The 19,391-nt window shown below is 37.5% G+C and overlaps 2 long non-coding RNA genes across 7 annotated transcripts in view; one reads left to right on the top strand and one right to left on the bottom strand.

Annotated features, from left to right (window-relative positions):
* The window catches only part of LOC149038377 (uncharacterized), a 31,967-nt gene that overhangs the window by 10,950 nt on the left and 1,626 nt on the right, over positions 1-19,391 (bottom strand). For all 3 annotated transcript variants that reach the window (XR_016180473.1, XR_016180472.1, XR_016180474.1), the window contains exon 2: positions 3,029-3,193. This is a non-coding gene — a long non-coding RNA (uncharacterized LOC149038377). The remainder of the gene's footprint in view (positions 1-3,028; positions 3,194-19,391) is intronic.
* Positions 10,359-18,274, top strand: LOC113667717 (uncharacterized). Of its 4 annotated transcripts, none has more exons than XR_003445917.2 (2): positions 10,359-10,947; positions 16,541-18,274. It is a non-coding gene; the product is annotated as an uncharacterized LOC113667717 (long non-coding RNA). The 4 variants fall into 4 exon arrangements; XR_016180470.1 differs by lacking the exon at positions 10,359-10,947 and adding an exon at positions 15,174-16,274 and having other exon boundaries at positions 16,541-17,239; XR_016180469.1 differs by lacking the exon at positions 10,359-10,947 and adding an exon at positions 15,178-15,328 and having other exon boundaries at positions 16,541-17,239.

Below are 19,391 nucleotides of genomic sequence, written 5' to 3'. Positions count from 1 at the left end.
GGGTACGAGAGCATGGAAAGATATAAAAACTTGCTGTGGTTTCGGCGGACTTCTAGAATAGCCGGCAAACAAATTGCGTGCACTTTCGAAAATTCGATTTAACAATGGACTTGGGACGGTCTCAAAAATAAACGAAATTCATGTACGGCCAATTTATGTTTGACAAGTGATTTGAGTCTACAAAAGCTTTTTTATGACTTGCAATAGGATAAAACATCATTAAGTAAAGAAAAATCTTCATCTTCATCTTGAAAAACAGAAGTTTTCTTTCCCTTTCTCATTAATTGATTGATAAACAAAACAATAGGTAGCCTCATGAGAACTGAGAGTCAGCTTTTCGTCGGCTCTGTTTTTCTAGATGAAGATGATTTTTCCTTACCTAGTGGTGTTTGTATATTTCAGGTTATGGCGGTAGTGTTAAAGTAGGCGTCTAACAAGAAAAATTCAGTGAAAAAAAAAAAAAACGTTAAAAACAAAACGTATGTGCTTTGTTCTTATGAAGGGTTGATCTAAATATGCGAAACAAAACAAAACCTCAAACTACAATTTTGGGAAAAAACAAGCTCAGCAATTTGTGCTCTTTTTGATAATCGGTGTTATTAAAAACGGGCGTTTGAGCGCTGAAGCGAATTTCGCTCATAAAAAAAAAATTATTTTACTATATTGGAAAAAACAAAGGTGATTTAGATTAATTTTAGACTAAGGTAGGGTCCTGGGCGAAGTTTGAAAGAAATCGATTTTTCGACCCGAAACCCACCGGATCTCTGTTAGGAAGACTGCGCCTAATACTCAGCAACTAAAGGAGGCGAGCTCACTAGCAGGAACGTCGACATAAAAATGTTATCCACGCTCATTCTTTTGGCACTTTTTGAAATAGGTAAGGGTAAAACCATTAAGATCTCAAGGCAAGATGTCATTTATTTGCCTTCCCATCGATAGGGTTTCGTTCACAGTATACAGGTATCCGGACAACTCGCCCCCTGGACAATTAGCCCCAGACGACTAGCCCCCAGTCTCTGGACGATTAGCCCCCAGTATTTGGACGATTAGCCCCCAGTCTCTGGACTATTAGCCCCCAACCCACCAACCTTGAAATAAACTATGTTCTTGCCCTTTACTTTTTACGAACGTTTCCCTATCATATATTATGAAATAAATAATGTTCTTGTTATTTGCTTTTTACGAACATTTCTCTGCCATGCGTGTTAAATTATAAAGTAAACTACGTTCTTGCTGTCTTGTTGTTTGCTTGTTATGAACGTTTCTCTGCAGTGCGTATCGAATTATAAAGTGAACTGTGTTCTTTCTGTTTATATATTCTACAAAAATGAACTGTGTTCTTTCTGTTTACATACTTTACGAATGTTTCTCCGTCATGTTGTTTAAATAGGAAAGGAAAGAAACCAAGGACGAAACTTCGAAACTTTAACTTATTGGCGACTACTTGTTAATGTCAATCGGGCGTGTCGCAGGCAGATTACCGCAATGCTGCTAAAACCGGTGCGTCTATCGACTGGCGCTGCTTAACCTGTGACTTCCCTCAGGCCGAAAGCACCGCTCTCAGTGAAAATTTAAGTGAATTCTCAGCATCTGCCAATCCTGACGCTGATTTCGACTCAGAGGAAACTACTAGAGGGTTCGCACAATGGACTGAACAGGCGCGCCAAAGGACGATCACAGCTGCCCCTGTAAATCCTGATCCAGGTACTTCACCGGGAAGCTACACTGGTCAGCATGCAGATCCGTCTGGTTTCAGACAAAAAGCTGAAGAGACATCCGCGTTCAAGCTATCGGACCATGCAGAGAAGACTCTTCGACCTCTGGAGTCAATACGAAGACGGCCTAAGGAATTCAAAGGAGCTTCTGGAAGCCTGTGCTCACCTCGTACAACCCATGTAATTTAAATTGAGTAAATGTTAATATAGATAGACATTCACAAAAAAAGGGCTCCTTTAGGAGCCACAAACTCATAAACTGAAAGTCAATGACCAACAAATGAACGTAACTTCTCCTTTACATAAACTAAGACTGGGGGCTAATCGTCCAGGGACTGGGGGCTAATCGTCCAAAGACGGGGGGCTAATTGTCCAGAGACTGGGGGCTAATCGTCTGGGGCTAATTGTCCAGGGGGTGAGTTGTCTGACATTCCAGTATACAAATTGCTTTATGTGTCCTCTTATGGTCAACTGTTTCTGTATCAAACAGATATCTTGAACTACTGATTGTAAATGTCTTTTTCTCAACTTACTCCAATTTGAATCTTCTTTAAGTCGGGTAAAACTTATGCTCACTTTACTAATGCAACTGGCTTTCGTTATCTTAACTGTTCTCTTTCTTTTTTGAATCAGGGTACAGTTTTGGAGGTGAGGAAACTCATTTTATTGTATACAGGTATTAGTCAAATCCATAACAGCTCTGAGAAATTGGCACAAAAAAGTTTCATTATACATCCAACGCTTTAGAATTCGCTTGTCACAAACGAGAATATGTAAACTTATCGTAAATATATGGCCATGTTCTACTCACATTTCTTTTGGACTTAAGCAGAGGACCTAAAGAACTTTCATTAACGTCTTGGATCTTGTTATCTGATCCAACATTAAATGCAATTTTTTAATGGGACTGATATGGTTGGAGCGGGAAACTAAAAACTTGACAACAAGGTCAAAGTACACCGTGCTCAAGTACAGTTAAGTTAAAGCCACCAAGGAAATTTATACCAAGCAACACGCATATAATTAGAATTACTAGATGATGGATGATGAACATTTATCATCAAGTAATTCTGCAAAGTTTCATTAAAGAAGCTGTTACTTCAGCCGACATATGCAATTTTAAATTTGTATCCTCACTTGAGAGACAACAGCACGTTTTAAAGCACAATTTAAAGAAGTTCAATCTTTTCACTTTTACTTTTGCAACACAACCAGCCTAAATTGTAATGGCCTCTACAGTAGATAATGGTTCGCTAAACTGACCAATTACAGCGCGAGTTGTTGGTTAGAGAAAGAAAAGGAAAGTTCGTTACCTGTATAACAATCCTCGGTTTGCTTTGTCTGTATTGTTCCCTTAAAGATGGCCACTATGATGATATTAACCCTCATGAGCGGTTAGACTACAACTTTCATGGTATTACAAAGCAACAGTGCGTTGACCGACAATGTTGCTATGACAACAGCGATCAAGGCGCGCCCTAGTGTTTCAAAAGTAGAAAAGATCTCGGTGAGTGGAAACTACCTTTTACTTATGATACAATATACGGCTGAATTATACATTTCACCAGAATTCTTAATAACACCCATTAAACAGGAGTGGAAACCTTTAAAGTACTCTAAACGCGATGAAACTTTGGCGAGATCGAAGTTAAAAAAATGCTCAGGATGCGAAATAAAAGGCATTGGAGTGTTCAATTGAAAGGCGTGGTGACGTTTCCTGCAATATCAACTGCTTCGAGAAACAATCTCCTTCTCAGCTGCCAAAAAACAAAAAGTATAGGATAAACGCTCAATCTCAAATCGTCTAATCAAAGCTACTGTCTCGGGTAATAAACGAAACTTAAAAAAATTTTGGCAGATAACAAATTTCAGTCCATTGCTGTCCACAAACGTGCCAAATGTGCATGGATTGGAATAACTAAAGTAGTTAGCCAAAAGAGAGAGTGCTGTTATGATGACCGTGGATATAGAAGGGAATCAAAATACTGCTTTTATCCCAAGGGGTATAAGTATTCATTTCATCTCCTAATTGTCCCAGAACTAAACTATTCAGAATCAAGCCTCCTTCCCAACCTACAAAGCTTAAGTTCTGGGATTGTCCGAAGAGATCGAGCTAAACGATTAGTAACCTTGGGTTACATCTAATAAGGGTCTCACGTCGTTAAAATAGCCATATTATATTAATATTGATGGTTAATAAGCCAACAATTCCAAGCTAATGACCATAGCATCACAAGCTTACATGATACAAGGTAACTGATACAAAGGTATAACGAGTATTTTTGTAAGTCGGTACAAAAGACACACATGGTGGTACACTTAGTTTAGCCATTAATTTTTTAACACTATAATCTGTCTTTTCCTTTCAGCTTTCTTTTTTGTAAATTTGTAGATGCGTATGACGGTCTGATCGACTCCCTACTCAACGACGAATAAGTTACGGTTGAAAAGAAGTTGAACCGTATCATTTAATAACGCTGTGGCCTAAAAATAAAGTAGGACGCCTGAAGAGTAGTTTTGGTAGAATAAAGGGGCTTATTTTGAGGCGGGTTTTGAAGTAGTGCTAGGGATAATTACAAGCCATGTTAAACTTGTGGCATCAAATACATTCGAACGAAGACAAGAAATTGGAATAACACGATATCGATAACCTTGATTTTTAAATGGAAGTCACCTGTCAAAGTTAATCGTTTGTTTGCATTACGACTGTAGGGAAAACCGTCCTTAGCTCCTCAACGGCGCATTAAAGGGAAGAAAGATGGCTTATTTCAGTTCAAAGTGAAACTCCTGAACACAACATCCCTACGTTACTCTCTGAGAACTGGAGGTTAGATTCGGAGCATGCTGGTGGTATCGACATCTCGTTTTAACGGAGGAAATTATCCAAATCACTCACTACGCTATTTCTAAATATGCTCACCAGCATCGAAATTACGATAAGCTCAATTAACGGCATTAAGTCACCTATTTGAGCCATGGGTAGCGTCAACAACTCTCTTCAGATGCATGACACAAACACAACAAACAATTCCAATCCATAACATCACTGTTTTCCTGCTCATCAAAGACACTTCTCGGATCAGAAACTATTTCCATGACTTTAAAATAGAAACAGAATGCGAAGATATTCTTTCCTGATTCACAAAAAGCTCCACTGCAAAACTCTATAAAAAGTAACAAAACATCACCCCGTTTGAAACGAAAGATGGTTCGAGAGAACGTTGCTGAGCGTCAAGACTAAGGGTGCGTTCCTTTGAGAGAATACGAATCAGGATTTCTGATCTGTGGCGTTCCTTTCGAGCAAATCCATTTTCAGATCAGTGATCTATCAAATCCACTCTGAAAAACGATTCATCGCATCACTGATCTGCGTGATCTAAAGTCGGATCATTGGATCACTGATCCAACGCGTTCCTTTGGGCGAAGGATCCGAAATTAATCATTTTGCCCAGCGGTGCTCAATTTCAAATAAGTAGGTACTTCATATATTGACCGGAAAGATTGTTGGCAATCGCTCCGCAAATTCTGCGATAAACACGAAATAAAATCGATTTTGTAATTTTAAATCGATTGGCCACTGATCGCAGGCATTCAGGGCTCCCAAGTATCCATATCGTAATTAATACTCGCTTCTGTTTTAATTCCATCGTTTGAGTTTACCATGAAAAAATGTGCTTTTAATAAATAGTGCAGGCTAAAAGCAGTTAGACGAGCCATTCAGGGAAGAGCTCAATAACCCACGTGCGTACTCCTGAAGGAACGCACCCTAAAACTCTGTTCCTTTTATGCACCGTGATTTGTGTGATCTTGGATCACAAATCCAAATTCGGATCCTCTCAAAGGAACGCACCCTAACATGCATGAACAACCCCATTGGAAAATTTGTTTTGAACTTACTAGTATTAGTGTTGTATCAAGAAAACATACATCGACTAAAAGCGATAGTTAACGTTGCCAGGGAGCGAAAAGAACTTTCCAACGATGACGTGGGTGTCTCATGACGCATGACAAGTTCGATTCTTCTTTTGTTATTCAAAAATAAGTCTGAAAATTATAGAAGTAAACAAGGGTAAAAAATTGACACTATGTTCACTACTTAATAGTAACATTTTTTTCGTTTTGGAATTAATTGTGCCATTCTATTTATTACTCATTTCTTCTCTCTAAAAAGCTTCTTTTTCTAAAACGTCTAGGATATTTCGATATTTTTAGCAATCGGAAAAACAAGCTCGAAACTGACCCAATGTTTACTGCTAAGTGTTGAAAAGACTTTGTTATGTTTTGATTGCTTGGAAACCCATGAGAGTCAGACTGCACCTTTACGTATTTGTAAGGAATCATTAGCATGGCTTGACCGCAAACAACAGTGTATAAAATACTGGTAGGTTCTTTAATTTGGTTCGTATCAAGGCACCTAGACTGAAAATAAACTGCCAGGGGCAAGTTGAATAGCGATTTAGGCACCAAATTTAGCAAAATATGACGTCAGCTTTGCTCTTTTTTTACTGATCGTGTGATATTGACTTTCAGCTTTTGATATTATTGGTCAGTTCTAATTTATGACAATCAGTTCAGTATTTCAGTGATTCGTAGTCATTGCACTCAATTAGATTTAGAAATGATTGAGAGAATGCGTGACAACATAACATTATAATAATTATAATAATTAACGCAAGTTCAATTTTAAAGTAGTGATAACTTCCACGCATACATAAATTACACGCAGCCTCGTTTAAACTACCATAGTTACATTTCACAACAAAATATGTAAAAATAAACTGTAATGTCTAGACTTGTATAAGGTCACCAGAAATGGATTTCATATGTTATTGCTTTGGTGAGGCGACGTTTCGAACTAATCGTATTATACATCATTTTTTCGGTTAGCCTTGCTTACTACGATAGAGAGGGAGGAAGAGGGACGAAAGTTTTGCAGATCGTGATAACAGAAATTGGAAAACATTCCAAGATAAGCGCATTTAAGAAAAACGTTTTTGATGAAATTACACTATAAGTCCAGAAAAGTCCAATCTTCTACCAGTGACGCAACTGTAATTCACTAAAGAGTTCTACATCTGCAGGTATCAATGCAGGTATTAGTGTATTTGCAGAAAGTCATTGGTATTCAACTTGTCTATTGACACTTGAAATTACTCTTTAACAAAGAGCTTTGATTACGAAATTATACACATTACAGATATTTGAATCATCGTGCACTGTATTCTGGTTTAAACTATCCATATTTATGGTAAAAGTCTATGACACTTCCAAGGATTAAGGTTTCATTAATCTCCAAAGCAAACTACGATGTCCTATGGCAAAATTTTTAAGTGACCGATAAAGTGAAATAATCAGTATTCATCACATCATGTAAAATAACACTCTCATTGTTCTACTCTATATGACTTGCCTGGGGGCTTGAAAAAGTTCCGCTTTCTAGAAAACAAGTTGGCAGTGTTAAATGGAAAGAACTTTTTTCCTTTTTCCGCTTTGAAACAATTTATCACCCCGGGCTGTATTTATATATATATATATCCAGAGGTCAAGGAAAATTTGTTATCAACAAGACTGTTTTCCATTTGAAATTAAAATTTCCAAGATATTTGACCAACAATGATGGAGCAAACGAGAAGCGCGATGACACGATTGAATGCCAATATGTGCGCTTTCATTTCATTTAATTTCGAGTAATTAGCTGTTCGATTTAAAGTAAAAGACTGCATCACTTGAATTTCCAACATACTCAACATGACTGTGTTTAATTATAGTCTCTTTCCAAGGCTGCAGAGGGCTAACAGCACGTCATGATAATTTGTTCTCAAACTTTCCATTTTATCGAGATATCTTTAGTCTGTGAGATGTCCCATGCTTATGTACAGTTGCACTCTTAAGCAGAGTCCCAAAGAAACTGTGGTTGAAAAAGGGAGTATTCTTGAGCTGATGTGCAGAGAAAACAATACTATAAAGCAGGAGGTGTTCAGGCACATCACCGTGTTTAAAACATTTTTCCCGTTAGCAATCCAACTAGAACAAATTATTAAAATTGGTTTAAAGTCCACACAAAAGCCAAACAAAGAGAGAGTCCAAAAACTCTCTTCAAAGAGAATGCCGACAGCGCCAACGGTGTTAGGAATGGCACGCAAGTTGAAAAGCGTAGCAGGGAGTTTCTACTTTTAGTCTTTAGTAAACGGTCAGCATCCTTGCTATTTGACAAATAAACTAGCTTGTTCCTAAGCAAAAGACGATAGCAGGCGGGTGGAAGTGTTCTAGCAGTGACTCATTTCAAATACGAGCCCTGCAGCTATTTTTGTGTAGCTGTGTTTAACATAATTGCAATGTCAAAGGGTTCCTGTTCTAGGGGTTTAGGACGAAAAGAGCGAACAAAGTAATTTTCTATGCAAATGAAATTGAAGAAGTGTGTACGACTGCTTTATGGATAGAGCGACGGAATTAGAGTCATTACCATCTGGAGTAGCTTTGCATGTTTCCGAATCCCTTTCGAGCTTTTTGAAGAATGTAATCACCAACGGTCTGAGCAATAACTTTTCTGGAAGATTTCAGACAAGAAGTTGTTTGGAGACTATGTTGAAGCACTCCTCTATAAAGGTTCTATGATAGTATGCATTTTTTGAAAAGATAATTTTAACATTCCCAGTCTGTCCCTCCACTTTAAGCTAATGCATTCGTCATGCACCACTGGTGGTATTTCTCTCTTCGTCATTTTCTTTAATGTGGTCCCTTCCTGGCAGCTCACGACAACAGTGAGTAAATATCTTCTAGGAAATGAAAAACCGACAAGAAATTCGAACGAACGAGACATTACAAGACAAAGTGCAAAAGTTGAAAGCAACAGACCAACTAAAAGCTGGAGCGAAAATTGCGTAATGCGGTTCACTCAAACTTAGGGTAATTTAAAATTGTCAACTGAGTTGATAACGTAAATTGGCCACCGTGAAGAGTTTTAAAGCTGACGTTTCGAGCGTTAGCCCTTCGTCATTCGCTCTTAAACGTCAGCTTTAAAACTCTTCACGGTGGCCAATTTACGTTATCAACTCAGTTGATAATATATATTAAATTACCCTGTCATACTCTCCCACCGACATGGCACCACAGTTTCTTTAGAAACTTACCCCTTTCACTTAAACTCAGTTATGTAACAGAATAGAAAGCATAGAAAGAGTAAAGTTTGCCATATGCACAAGAGCATACATAGTTAAAAAAATAACATTCTGTTAATAAAATTTGCATGATACAGACAATTCAGTTTATTGACAAACAATGAAAATCGGTAATAGATGTATGTGATCAATATCTACTTTCTCTTGGTATATGAACACAATTTCATGAAGGACAAGTCCATGGCGTTACATCTTGACTTCACTCTTCGCACACTCCTCCTAATATTTTGTATTTTCGTTCTTCTGTTGGGCTAGAATAATTCTGTCTCCGCAGGTTTACCTCACTTGCTATTTCCTCAATGTATTTTAAGACACTGGTCATGTATCGGCAACAATCTTATTTCCTTTCGAGTGTAAATCTTAGTTTGTATTCAAAGGCCACTAGACTAGTAAGGGAATCCTAGGCGTTCAAAAGCACCGAATGGCAAAACCATGGACTCATCCATCTAAAGATAGAATTACGCTTTAAAACAGATGTTCCGCATAATCAAAAATACACAAAGCAAAAAAAAAAAAAGAAAGAAAGCATTGACATTTTTTTACATCTACATAACCTTTGGGGCCACCTTACATTTCTCAGAGATCAATGGGAAAGCATGATTTTATCTGGCTAAAAGGTAAACTTTATTCAATATTTCGATTTTGAGACAATTTTTACCTCTATGAAAAACAAAGTAAGCTCTATGGTCAGTTAGCGAATATACCTGACCAAGTTACCATTCCAACTCCGGAAGCTGAGAATATCCTTTTCATTTCATCTTTTCAGTTTGTAATGAATAGCCAATACTTACTTTCTCCAGTTTTATCAAAATGCTTTAAAGAGAGAAGTGGTGAGAATGAAAAAAGGGATTTTAGTATTTCTAATTGAACTCACTGAGCAAAAGTAAGTTACTTCACAAGCGGAAATCCGAACAGTAAACGGACCACTGCTGCAAATAACTATGAGTAATATTAAGCTTGTACAAAAGAACCAAAAATTACCCAACCCACTTTGCAAGTCTTGCTTGAAACCTTTACATCACGTTTACTGGCGAAAAAAAGATAAAAATTTAAATGGGAACAACTTTTTATTTATTGACGAACTTTTTGTTTCCGTTTTTTCTTAGAAGGGACATAGCTAGATATTTTTTCTTGCAAGAGTCATGATCTGAGATTGTTTCTTGCCAAAAATTCGGGCTGAAGCGAGTTTGTAAGTTTACTTGTGGTTGCAATGACTATTTCTAAAAAGGAAGTTTAACTATTTAAAATCACTGATTAAGATATCTGTTCCGTGTACAGTTCAGTTCGTTTGAAGTAATTTCCACCACGATTACATTTCCCCCTTTATTTCTTGTATTTACACGTTTTTGCAGCAGAGGTGTAACACAAGCTTCCATTGGTTGGATGTTTGAATGCGGAAAACTCTCATTGACGACATGCAACACGCTTTCGTTTTTTCCTCTTTCGTACCGAACACGGAAAATACGAACAATATTTATAGGAAAACAAAAACTCATGGGATAACAATTAATAACACTAGCTCAATTGGTAAAAAGAAAAGACCACCTTTAAGCGTCAGAACACGAACGAAACCTCATTGCGATGGTAGAAGCAACAGAAATAGGATCTCTCTTGCCTATTTAGTTTCAGGAATTTTTTTCCTGCGGTATTTAGCCCTCGATGGTCTCAGAGTCTTTTGAGCTCAACTTCTACACTCCATTAGGATGTATTTGCGTTTGAAGAAACACTTTTTGCTTATTCTTTCGCTTTTTTGTTTGTTTGAGCAAAATAAATGGTGGACATAGGTGAAGAAGACTTGTGACGTGCCCAGCTTTACAAGCAGGAGAATGGGATCAAAAGTAAAATGGCAGAGAAATATCAGTCGCGGAAAACAAAGAAAGAATCCCATTTAAAGGAAATTTCAGTTCATTGCAGAATTTTTCGAGTGTTTTTCTTTGAGCGGCAGAAGTCTTCCTAGGGATCGTATTACTCAATCAATGATGGACCAGCCTTTTTGTTAACCCAAGTTGATCACAAATCTAGCAAAGATGAACTATGGCCGAGAAGAGGAACAGGTAAGAGAAATTAAAAAACTGTACTAATTACCTCATTATCAAAACCACCAGAGTCCATTTTCTCGTTCATTAAGGCTTTTGTCGTACACCCCCCCCCCCTCTACTCAGTTCATACACCTGAAACATAATTTGACTCGTGAGGGACTCAGACCATTATCTGTACCACGCTAAATACAAAACAAAGAAAAATTTTCCGTCAAAATTCGTGGATTTTTGGTTGATTCGTCATATTCCCTGCATCAAGGCACTTGGACCAACAGCGCCATAGCTGAATATTTTTTTTCGTTTTCTTTTTTTCATAGAAAGACTTGAAAATTTTAAACCTCTTGACGATTAAATGTACTCCTACGACGTTTGCCTCCTTCTGAAATATCCGAGACTCGGTGCTCAAATTGCCATCTATAAGGTTTATAAAATATAACAATTTGGCAATGACAAGTAATATCGCCAAATTCTTGCAAGATTTCATGAGCAATATGTTTCATAGCATTTGATGAGTTCGCAGTCCAGACAAATTACACTCAACCCTCGAATGGTAAGTCAATATCAAATGATGGAGGCGCAAATTCAGTCAAAAGACTGAGGATAACGAGGATTCATCTCTCTTGCAAACGACTATGGAGAAAGACAACTTTTTATGACCACCATATAATCAGGATCCAAACAGCCTTCCAAAACATCAAAGCTCATAGTAACTCTGGGTTTGTTCGTTTGTAATATCGTTAGCCAGTTGACACTATACGCATGCACGGTCACCTTTTGTCCTTCTCATTAGTTACGCATACTTATAATTAAAGAACAATTTACAACTGCTCTTTTGTTTTCATTTGGATCCTTTGAAGCTTGGTTAACAAGTGCTGTAGGTAAGAGGGTCCTACTATACAACATGTTACATATCTTGGTATATTAGAAGAAATGAAAAAGCGAAACAACGTTCGACATATAAACTACAAGGGGAGATTTTAGAAGTACTCAATATAACTAACTCTGTTTTCTTCAAGAAAGAGAGACGACCGATATCGTGTTCAGGGTGCCAGTTTCCTTTCTCTTTGTCGATATTGTTTAATGATACAAAATAAATGCAGTAGGGCATCTTAAAGAACACCAAACAGGAACTTTTAGTCGCCTGAAGCAATACTGACACCTATTGAGAAATTGTTCCATTTAATTAAGATGAGACAGCTTTTGAACTGAAGGCGGAAAATTTTGCTCACTTTGTTTTCTGCTTGCAATTAGAACTAAAGGGAACAATGGTACATCAGATTACCGCTGTTTCCCTGGTTGTTAACTTTAAATGATCTCAAAATATTTCACTTCAATTACTTGAAAAAGAACCTGGGTTGAAAATACTTCCAAAGCCTTTTTTGATAAGTCTTTGCGTTGATAGACGAAGATAACACTCAGCGAAAAGAAGGCCGGAACATGTTATATTTAGATTGGTCATTTTGGTGTTTTCGTTGCGTGCTGTGGCACGACATTACATGATAAGGTTCGATGGCAAAATGGACTTTAAACGTTATCTTAAAACTATTTTCCTCGTTCAGATATCTTTATCATGTTAATGACATACAAGAGCCGAAAAACACAGGAAAAATCTTGTTGCATGCTGTAGGATCATGAGATGAAGTTCAATGAAAAATTAGATTCCTGAGATAAATGTCAAAACTATATTTCCTTCGAATACCTTAATCGTATTAAAAACAAAATCTCAACTCCGTCAAACAAACAGAAAACCAAACAGGAACTTATTAATGTCCTAGGGGTCATAAACGCGACTGCGCTCAATGATTTATTGTACTTTTTTAGATAATTGTAGTTTAATTGTAATTCCAAGAAACCATCTGAGCAGAAACAGGAAAAAATCCGACTTCAACAGAGCAAAATTCCAATTTGTCCTTTTGAAGTTTGATCACGAAGTTAATCAATAAGAAGCCATGATTTTGATGGAACCGACTCCCATGAAGCGAAAATTGCTTGAAACGCGATAAAATATAACTTCCATCAGCAGACTATTTGCCATCAAATGTTCATTATCAGCTAAGGAACTAATGTCGTCAGAGCCGTGTAATCTGCATAATTTTTTACGTGTTTACACACATTCACTCCAACGATCAAAGCACTTGGAATCTCATTACCCCTAGCTAAGCTAGAAAAAAAAAACAAAAATCTCTATCAGTGTTTAAGTGAATGTTACATCCATATAGCAAAGCTGGCAGATAGCAATGTATTTTTTTGTACGTGCGAGCAGGAAATATTCACCAACCAGGCATTTAAACTAAGATATTAACTTAAAGAGCGATGACGCAAATGTGACGTCAACAATGCCACAACGACACGAACAGGTCCAAGCGCAATGAAATCAAGGAAACAAGTTTTTCAGAAGACTACTTCTTAGGTTATATCATAAAACTTTCATTATGTTATAAATTTTAGAGCGAGTAAAGGCTATTTGCATAAGAACAACCCCATTGATCATCGATTAAATCGGCTTCTTTTACGTCAAAGGTGCGATGACCTTTTTTAAAGGCTGCCCAAGTGTAGCGTTCTGTATCGCGCAAAACCATTGGAAAGACAACTAAGCTTGCAAACTTGCTTCAGCTGAAAGTTTCGCCAAGCTAAGAAACAATCTCAGACCATTTCTACCACACGAGAGATATCGACTGATGTTCTTAAATATGCTCAACCCTCGTAAAAAGACAGCAAATAATTAATTTGCTAAATTGCGTTAGCCTCTTATGTACGTGTAGGCAGAATACACAAGGGCAATACAATAAAAACATCGCGGGAAATACACCAATTGTCACCGATACCTGCGGCCAAAAACACTTAAAATTTCAATTTATAATGAAATCGGCTAAAATGTTTTAGCAACCACAGTAATGCTGTTTGCTAATTTGTTTGACTCCCACGAGGATATCGTGCATTAAACAAATAGTCATATTAAGATGCGTTTCTTGTCAATCAAATTCGTTAAACTTTACGTATAGTTAAGTTGACTTTTGGCCCTCAGTTTTGCGTTATTTTTTAGGAAGCTAAATGTCCATTAGCACTAATTGCTCCATGTTAAAACCTAATTAGCATGAGTGTTTGGTGTGATACCACAAAGGAATTTACAAGTGAAAACAAGACAAGGACATAATTAGGTATTAAGCTCTTTCTAACAAAACACCCACACAACCAATATCGCCGTTTGTTCCGTTTTATTCCCTGAGAAAATAAGTCAGCTGTTTCACCGTCACTTTTTGTTCAAAATATTTTCACATTTTCAATAATTCTGCCGAAAAAGGGCAATCGTCACTACAATATCTTTTCGAAATATTGGTGAATAAACAAAATCAAAGGTGTCATTTAATGCATGATAGCTAAATATTTGTTACACAAGTATATAGAACTCTCAACATAATCCTTTTCATCCGTTCTCAAGGACGACGTTGTATCCATCGCACCATATGTAAATCACTGTGAAAAGTCCGCACAATTTTATTTCCTTCCTTGGTTCACTATTTAATGAATATGAATAATTTGGCCATTTAACTTGAATAACGAATGGTAAATTTTTAGATTACGATTACGAAAGTAAACGTGACTGCTCGTTTGCAATCGTGACCTACTTCGAACTAAGAATCCCTTTTTTGTAGTCATTTACAAAGCGCCATTCATTCATTCAAGTATGAGAAAACTTTCAGGACAAACAAAACAGGCAAAATCGGCTGAATGTCAGTCATTACAAAGCTTCGTATTTGTACGATTTAATGCGAAGAATCTCTAACTATATCAATATTTAATCTATCAATTAGTTCAGTCATGCATATCACAGCGCAGAAACCTGCAAAGCACGAATTTATAGAATCTATCAAAAGAAATATCTTAACCCCCTAAGCTGTAATGAGGTAACACAGGTCATCTTCCCTTAAAAAAGTAAGCGTTTGGGGTTTTTGTGCAGTTGTTCATCATTTAATTAATTTAACGACTCGTGGATTTAAGAGAGTTTGAAAACATTTGGAAAAAATAGTTTGAAGCTCCTGGGACCGTGACTAGAAAATTGTTGTTCTTATTTGCAAGGCGTCGTCTTGGAGAGGCCAACTCGCAGAAGTTCGCTTTTCACTTGAGCTTGTTTCGACTAGGTAACACACGTAAAAAAAATTAACATATCTCCATGGTGTTGTCATGACAACTTCGCTGTCAATCATGCCTTGCATTAAAGGCAGTGAAAATTCCGGGTTCGTACATTTAGACGTTGAAGTGCGAGGAAGCAAGCGATATTTTTACGGCTTATGCAAACGTTTTTGTATGTCATGGAAAGACATGCAACATCTGATAAAGGTTAAAGCACCAACATTTACCTCTGAGATTAGCTATGCTGTGCTCATCAATAGCGGCTGTAAGTAATTGTGAAGTCTAAGCGGAAATACCTCTTCCTACTAAGAAAAATTGCACAGAGGATGACTGTGACAGTAAAATATATATATTTTTTAAAAACGACATCTGGTAGGGCCCAAAAACCACTCCCATGGTGTGGCTTCGTGATCTACACAAGAAAGGAACGACTATTCTAGATAGCTACTTCTCACTGCTTAAGTTAAGGACTGCTCGAATTTATCATTGTGGGAGATTGAGCTAAATGGATATCTGTACAGTATGGGTGTTCCTATGGACATATTTGAGCTGCAACATTGTAGCCCCATTATCAAAAATTGCTTGTCGTGATGGGGCTGATGGCAGCCTCACACGTCCTGTCTACGTTCGGCCAAAAACGGGCATGAATCTGACAGCAGGATAGTGTGCCAAAAATGAGCGGGACTAATAAGCCATTACGACAAAGATGCACAAGCTGTTACAGTGAATCTCATCATTCTGACATTGACGGCCTTGAGGAGCTGGTCTAAGCAGAGCAAGTAAAACACGCACCTACTACAATTCTCTCTGAATCGCTACACATGTGTTTTTTTGCTATCTCGAGCTGCAAGGACCTATTTAATGCAGCCAATGATACAAAAACATATTAACATCAGAACCTCGGCTGAAAAGTTATGGTAAATGCCAAGAAACCGAGTACTTTTTGAACGAGTAAGTTCGTCTCATAGTATCTTATGGAAGGTCACGTGACTACTTCAGCGGCGGTCATTCTGCCTTCGCTGCGCAGAGACTACATTAAATTTGCATAAACGCTGAGAAGGAAATCAGGAATTTGTTTCATTTTCTGAACACCTAATTCATGAAGATGGGAAATCCGTCTGCTGGATTATAAAAACCGAAAGGGAAGTCTTGTCGAAATGTGAGATTACACCATGTGTATAATCTCCTTTCAGGACATCCGGAAATCAGAAGTATGAGTTTGTATTTCAAGTTCCCTTTCAGTTTGTAGACAATTTCCTTTATAGAATGTTCGAATTGTTTGCAGAGAAAAATTGAAAGTCCTGTGATGTGTATTCAAAAATTCCATGGGTGCTATCCGGCAACCTAAAAGTATAAGTGCAATCATTGGGATTTCAAATGAGATTTTCCTGCAATAACAGCACGAGGGGTGCAGCAGACACCAAAGAGGGATGGCTCACGTGCTTTTAAACTTAAATTGTTATTCTTATGTTTGCAGGGAAACTAGAACACGTGGAACGTCGACCCTGGAGTGAAGTATCAGCTCGATCATGCATGCCCGGCAGACGGTATGCTCTGCTTTGTGGTGGGGGCTGGATACTTGAAATGACTGTTCTTGAGAACTTTTTCTTTTCTTTTGCTCTGAAACCAGTCATCTTTTAGCCAAACATTTTATGGCGTTCAGCTGATCTCAGAAAAGCGTATGTAAGGTGTTGACTTAAGTTTCCCGAGTTTTTTTTTTAGTTTTAGGGGGCCTGTTCTAAAGGAACTAGCCATTAAAAAGTTTAACTCACATCAAATATTCAACCAATTAGCGCCAATTAAATATTTGAATTAGGCTTGTTTACCGAAGGCTTTATTAGAAAGCTTTTCGTTGTTATAGAAGTCACGGTGGATATTTAGACTTAAAGAATTTGAGGACTCCCTACTAAAAACTGGTTACTAAAGGGATTGTAAAGCACGTCAGATGTTCGCCCACTGTTGTCATTATTTGTTTATCATGTTTCAAGATTTCTATCAGAATATTTATGAAAGAAATGTGAGTTATCATTAGGGGCTCATTTTTTATTCAGTCATGTATGCCGAAAGTCAAACTATTTCACATCTGCTTAATGCTACGAAATAGCTTTTTTCAAATTTCCAGTCCAAGAAATATGTTACACAACGCGGTTCTATGAAATATACGTATTTAAACGTGTTTTAAGCAAACATGTTGCCAACAAAAATAAGGATTTCAAAGTATGGAGTAGAAATTAATATGTGCAAATCGCTCTGAGAGCTCACACTGTCCGCTCTGTTGAAAGCTCTGGGTCATTTTCACAAAATTTTTGGAGGTATACGTAACCGATTGTCTAACAATCCTTTTGTTCCACACCCACTTCTTACTGCGAGCAAGTTTACAATTTTTTAAAACCACTATGATGCCCACAGCAAAAGTCTACGCAGGAGAACATCGGTCTTGACGCAGTTGAGTGGGCCGTTGATTATTCTTCTTCAAAATGTTTTAAAGGTCAACAGGCAGGATGTCGTTTTAAATTTGTTGTTTTGAGGTATCTAACCGTGACTTGTCACGATGTCACTAATCATCTCGGTTCTTAGTTACCGCCGTAACTTGTCAACACAAATTACACCTACGCATTCACGAAAACGCAAAACAATGATGTCCACTTCGCTTTGGTTTCAAAGTATACACGAAAGATAGCACAAGAGATACTGGAGATTGCCACGTGACCAACCTCACAACAAGACTACAATAGTGGTATTGACTTCCTGACGTTCGTGCAAAACAAGTCGGGTGATATTGTTTGTATCGCCAGAAAATGCTCTTGAATTACCGCAGTTAGTTTATTAGGCAATTAAGCAAATTTAAAACCACAGAAAAACTTTTTGGTACAGCAGATTTAAAGGTCCTAATGGTGATTTGAAAACATTGTTAAGTGACGTTTGTCTCTTTAAAAAGTGGTATCTCTTTGGATACACTTGAAAGAACTAAAGGCATTTTTGCAACTTTGGACCTATGTACTAAATGTCTGCGATTCTTAACCTCCTCAAATGGAAGTTTGATCGAAAGAAAAGGCTCTTTAAGACCATATACGATGATAAGTTGTCCAAGAAAGAAAATAAGACTACAGCATATTTTTAAAGACGGTGGGAATCTGTCGTGTTTACAACAGGAACCATTAAATGCCCTTCAGCTAATCACCTGGATGTTAATAAAACGTTACCGAGCGATTAATTATTTGACAGTCTCCCGATGAGGCAAGTATTCCATAAAGAGGACTTTAATAACAGATCACACTTTCTCACTACAAAACTTTCTGTTTTCGACAAAACAGCCTGGACCATGTTTTAGTAGTGGTTAAAAAAAACACAAACCAACACACATGGTGTATGATTTAGTCTACAAATTTATCTTCAAAACAGTTGACCCGCGCATAAAATATCCCACTTCTTTCAGTGATTTGCACTGTAAATGTCCTTGATTATCATTACACTGACGACCTTCGGCAAGCATGCAGGCTGCCCGGAATTCTTAATGCGCAGTCTTAACGATCGCAATATAAAATGAGCGAGTAAATTGGCAGGGCTTCAATTTATAACTTTCCAGCATAGACGGATATTTTTGAAGAGGTTTGTAATGTTTGTATTTTTGGAAATTCGATCGGTTTGGTCTCATGTTCAGGGCCAAAGTGCGGCTGAAGATACGTAAGCGCTGTCGTACACACATCAATGAAGACCACATTATGACGTTTACAGCTTCCTTATCGAAACGAAGCTAAACAGAGGAAATGTTAAAAAAAAAGCGCCTGCTGGTTTTGTGGTCATGCTGGTGATAAATTAACCGAGGCAATTTAAACTAAGTAATTGCTAACCGAAAAAACACACGAAATTTTGTGCCTTGCTGTTCCTTAGATCGAAATGTTTCGTCCTACACAACACCAAACCACTTTTGGCGGGAGTTTCTCTGTCGCCCACACACCAGCATATTTGACGTCATTCATGACGACAAGAAACCGTTCTAAAACGTCTCAACAAAATTTCGTCTGCAAACCGTATAACAAGAAAATCGGAAGTTTACAAAACCGCTGAAACTCTTTTCAACGAAAATGTGTCGCAAAATAATAGTCATGCAAAGTAATTTACGTACGTTTGAAGCATGATTTGAAGCAGATTGTCACCACATTCCACCAGATGAAGTGAAGCGTTACCTCAAAAACACGCCATATTCTTCCAATCCAAAGAAAAGACATGGAGAGAATGAATTTTTTCCTGTCTTATGAACATTCTGATGAACGAAACGTGGCAGATAGAACGAAAAACATTTGGTACTAACGCATTAAATGCAGACA

This window comes from Pocillopora damicornis, chromosome 10 (assembly GCF_964200805.1).
Source record: "Pocillopora damicornis chromosome 10, jaPocDami1.2, whole genome shotgun sequence".
Lineage (NCBI taxonomy): Eukaryota > Metazoa > Cnidaria > Anthozoa > Scleractinia > Pocilloporidae > Pocillopora > Pocillopora damicornis.
The sequence above is the reverse complement of the archived record's forward strand: the minus strand, read 5'-3'. Positions and strand labels throughout refer to the sequence as shown.